This window comes from Delphinapterus leucas, chromosome 7 (assembly GCF_059928025.1).
Source record: "Delphinapterus leucas isolate spDelLeu-1000000601 "Yukka" chromosome 7, BTC_Dleu_Yukka2, whole genome shotgun sequence".
Classification (NCBI taxonomy): Eukaryota; Metazoa; Chordata; class Mammalia; order Artiodactyla; family Monodontidae; genus Delphinapterus; species Delphinapterus leucas.
In genome coordinates, this window is record NC_143135.1 from 108,450,770 (window position 1) to 108,455,783 (window position 5,014).

General features: G+C 46.4%; 1 pseudogene; it reads right to left on the bottom strand.

Moving 5' to 3' along the window:
- Window positions 1-2,002: 2,002 nt before the first annotated feature.
- Window positions 2,003-3,247, bottom strand: LOC111165516 (protein FAM162A pseudogene; annotated as a pseudogene).
- Between the last annotated feature and the right edge of the window lie 1,767 nt (window positions 3,248-5,014).

A 5,014-nucleotide genomic window follows, 5' to 3' on the forward strand; every position in this document is an offset into this window, starting at 1 on the left:
ACTGTCAATTCATCCACTGAGTTCTTTTTTTCCCCCCTAAATGTTTCATTCCTAGAAACGTGAGCAGGACCCCATGGGGGCCTTCCCGGGACAGGCCCTCCCCCAGATCCTCTGCTTTGCTCCTCTCTGAAGTACCTAGATAATAGTGTTTGAGGCACATTTCCTGAGTTGTTTTGCAGATGTAAACCTACCTCCCTCCAACAAATGGAAGAGGTTAACTCCTTGGCGACCTTGAGCACATAGCACCAGGCCTCCTGTTGCCTGAGGACTGATAATGTTCACCCCTGTGACACCTCCCTGCTGCCTCCCCATCAGACAGTCTGAGAATTGTGCACAAGCTGATCACATACCCTGCGTCACCTCCCCCTGCCCCCCCACCCCAAACTTTTAAAAGTGCTTTGCCAAAACCCTTCAGGGATCTCAGGGCTTTTTAGGGCATGAGCTGCCTTGTCTCCTTGGCTGGCCTTGCAATAAGGCTTTCTCTGCTCCAAACTCTGACGTTTCAGTTTGTTTGGCCTCGCTGTACATAATCGGGCACACGAACTTGCGTTAACAGAAACTCTCTGTGGCTCTTTTTCTTGTCTTCTTAGTCCTTCCGGTGCCCTTTTATTCCTCCATATTTTTCTAGTCCTCTTATCTCTGTGCACTTTGTAGGGCAACTTATTTTGTTGTCTCTTTTGGATTATTTCATTATCTCAGGATTTGGGGGGAGTCTCCCGCTGGTCATGGGCTGCCTCTGAGGCAAGCTGTCTTCTCCGGAGCTTGTAAATCACGCTTAGCATCCTTGCCAGGTTGTTTATTCTGTGGGGCCTTTACAGGAAGAGTTGTCGGTTTGCTTCAACTGGTTGCCCCGAGGTTTCCCCACTGCGAGAACAAGTTTTACATTAATTTTGGGGTTTGGGGATTCCCACACCCTGAGAGATGGTGTAAGTTCACATCCCATACCTGGAAATTTTTTTTTTTTTGAGCTTTGACTTAATCATACATTTTATTACAATATATCTCCAAGATACAACACTTTAAAATGCTTATTTAGAAGTTAAAAATGGTATTGTTCTATGAAGAAAGATGATACACTTTTTAAAAGAAGTACATTAGATTTTACCCATATTTAAAACCCGTATTTAGATAAGATGTAACCTAAGTGTTCCAAAATAATCAACACAAACTAATCTGCTAAAATGTATACAAAGCAATGCTTTTTGATGATAACTTTGCAAGTGATAAAAATCAAAGAGCTTGATATCTAAAATGAAGCTAAGGTTAAAGTACTGTAAAGCATATAGACAGACACAATTAACGTCATCAGATAGATTATGGAGCTGTAGGTAGAGTGGTGCATTACATTTTACTGAGTATTTTATTAAACCAAATTCCCAAACAGCTGCATATATTGCTTTTTAATCTGCTATAACCCTCTGAAGAGCACCAGCAGGTTGGGATGTTTATGCGGACCTGCCACCCGTTAATACTATTGAAGCACGTGAGAATAAATGAAGTACTTAAATAGAAACCGGCATCCATACGTAAATATGAGACAGCCTGGCACCCTCGTCGAACTGTAAGTAAGATACACAGCAGATGCAAATGCTTAGTTTTCGACACTAATTGAATAAGAAAATGCATTTGATAGATTTTCATAACTGAGAAATTTAGTGTAAAGGCAGAAGGAAAAGGACCGGTTGGGGATTGTAAGCCATGGAGCAGAAGAGGTGACTGTGCTGGTCCCAAGCAACTCCACAGTGCTGGGATTTCAAAATCCTCAGAAACTTGTGGCCAGACCTCCATCATCACCTTGCCGGGACTTTTTCAAAGACTGTTCTCCTAAAAGCCTCTGTCTACCAGCACGCCTGACAAAGGCATAGTGTCTTCTGGCTGCTTCCCAGGGCTCTCGAGAAACACCAGGGTATTTGGGGAGGTTAGCTCTCCAGCGTGCACCTGGGCAGTGTACTCAGCTGGCCTTCCTTATTACCTCTTCAGAAATGAGGACACAGAAGAGAGAGAAATGCAGAACTAGAAACCGTTTGGCTTCTGGGGAGATGTCACTTTGGTAATGGGAATTAAAGTAAGGTACGGGACCTGACTCTCTAAAGAAGAGTTAATATTAAAGTTCAAGTAAGTTGTCTCACTTTTCATTCTTTCATTTTTCTCAAAAAAGCTGAGGCTGCATTTAACCTGGATCAAAGCCGTAAAATATAGACAAGTCATTTCTTTAAGAAAATTTATTTGTAGCTCTAGAGCAGAATTAGGGAACTCATACCACATTCATTTTAATAAGGCCTGCTACTGCAACATTGTTTCTAGATTTTCCAAATCCAGCCAACGTGGATATCTCTGCTACTCTGTTTTGGCCTTCACAGCAGCTTCTTCTCTCAGACGAGCTTTCTTTTCTAGGTTCAGGCTTGTTAAAGACTCGTTTCTTTTGGTAGCCTCCGTGCCCTCAATAACCATCGAGATGCATCCTGCCACTGTCTAGGCAATCATTACATAGCCGATCTTCACCCGGACCTTGTTCTTTGCAGCATCAAGCATCTCAAACGAGACAGTCTCTGGGATTTCATCTTCCTTTTTGGAGCGACCTGACCATATTAGGATCTTCTTCTCCCAATCCGTAGGCTTATGCAATGGCGCTCTATGGCCGTAAGTGTGGGTTGGAGGCTTTGGACTTTCCTGGAGTTTGTTGCAAAATCTATTTATTCTCTTCAAATCAGAGTTTCTGGTAAGCCTTAAAGATGAGAAAGCATCTCTTTCACAGAACCTAAAATAACTTCCAGCCGCCAGGCACAGGCCAAGGAGGCTCCCCATGGCCACCTACTCCGCCGACCAACACAGTGCCCCAAGGCCAGCGGTGGCACAGGTAAGCTCAAGGTCGCCTAGCGCCTCGAACGGAGAGATCCGAGCAGGACTCTGGGGCGGGGCTTCCCACACCTGGAAATTTGAGTTTCTCACAGGAAACTGTTTTCTTTTTCTTACCCAGAGCCTAGGGCAGAAAATGATGGATGGAGATTTTTCCTAGCCAAATTCCCCTGAGGGAGCCGGGATTTCCATCCAAAGTCCTGCTGCACATGGGTCCTAAGGCCTGTCCCCTTGCCCGGTGTGGTGATGAACTGCTCCCCTGGTTTTGCACCCTCCTCCTCCCGTTAGCTTTGCCATGGCTTCAGTTTGCAGACTTACTATTTTGGCTTTAAATTCCTTCCTCGTTTCTGTTGCTTATGGATTTCTTTATTTTGAACTCAATATGCATTTTAATTTTTCTATCCTATTTTATTGAGAATCTCCCTGTGTGATGGAACAGAGCAGCGGAGATCCATGGTAGCTCATTCTATGAGTTACTTGATGCCTAGGGCATGATTATTTTTCCTCCTTTCTCTCCTACCGGACTGTGGGCTCCTTGAAGAAGGAAACTGTGCCCATATTATTTCTGGTTCTTCGCTCAGTACCAGGCACAAACACAATACGCATGGCCTTTGCCGGGTGGATAGTTAAATGATGGAAGGTGATTATCAAAGGTTATACAGCTCTCTCCACATCTCCAGGAAGAAGATTTCCTCAATCATTCCGAACACAAAGATATTCTTTTATTCTGAAAAATCTTTTACAGGTGATTCTGTAGCATATGTCATTATTATGACATCTATGTGCATGTGTTTCTCAACATTCTAATGTGGTCATCAAGCCAGCACCACGTGGCAGGCCCTCAGAAGACGTTTCACAAGGCCAGCACTGACCCGTGGTCCTCCAGCTGGAGGCCGTGACTTGGAAAGCATGTCTATCACGTGATCGTTTGCCATGATTTCACTTATGGAGAGGACTGTGTTTGTTTGGAGGAAAATGTTCACCAGGCCTACTTGGGAGAGCAGCTAAGGTTTCAGGGAACTTGACAGGGAGAGGCTGCTGAGGCCTGAGGCCGGCAAGGGCAGCATTTTCCTTGTTGAGGCTGAGGCAGAGGGGGAGGGGAGGAGTGGAAGCCAGGAGGGTGAAAGCCACAAGCTTGCCCCATGCTGTCCTCGGGATGGCACGGTGCTCCCGAACCTGTGCACGTGTAGCAAACATAGAAACGCAATGATGAGAGATCCATAATCACAGCCTGATATTTAACCAAACTTTCCCAGATATTAATAACTAAAGTAAAAAAGGAAGGCAAAGATATTGACCTTTTAAGTGGCACAATAAATAAATTTAACTGAATGTATATCCAGGAGTCTGTACCTAACTGAGGCAGGAGACAGACGGGCCCCAGGCTGAGCAGCTGGAGTCTGGCCCCTGTGGACAGAGACCCCAAGATAAACATCATAGCAGGAGCAGGGAGAAGCTCCTTCCCCTAACCCCAAACCCTGGAGGAGGGGTTGACCCCCGGAGGGACTCCAAGGCAGACAGCCTTCCTGCAGCAGAAGAGGACACCCTGGTCTCTCTCCGGTGCCTCCAGGAAGTAAACACTCCGTCATACCATTTGTGTGAAGAGAAAATTAGCTCTCATTGGAGGGTTGGGATAAAAATATCTCCAGTCTGCAAACACATCGGTTGGGGCATCCTGGAGGCACACGACTGGAGCACCACGGGCTGCAGGTGCCTGTCTGCCCTGCCTCTTCTCACCCCCACAGGTGCTCCTGGCTCTGCTTCAGGACAACCGGGTCGCACACGTGTCCCCAGCCCTGGAGCATAGATTAGGAAAAGTTTCTCACTTTTCTCCAGGTCAGTGGAAAGTTCTTGAGACCAAGTGGAGAGAAAGAAAGAGCTGGTCTGTTTTCTCTCTCAGCAGATGTCCTTCTGGAAGGCGATGGGGAGTGTTGTTTATCAGCATCCCTGACCCCTCTTCCCTGGCATCCTGGCACTCAGCCAAGCCCTGTTTCTCTGCTTTCTCAGAGAAGGTGCTGAGGCTGACACCCTGACAGGGAGCTGGGATTCCTGATTCTTAGGGCTCTCAGCCCGGGAGAAGCAACTCCTATGTCAGGCTTCCTCGTGGCCATGTTACTGTCCATCCCTGTTGGTGGTGCCATGGCTGCCTGTACACTGG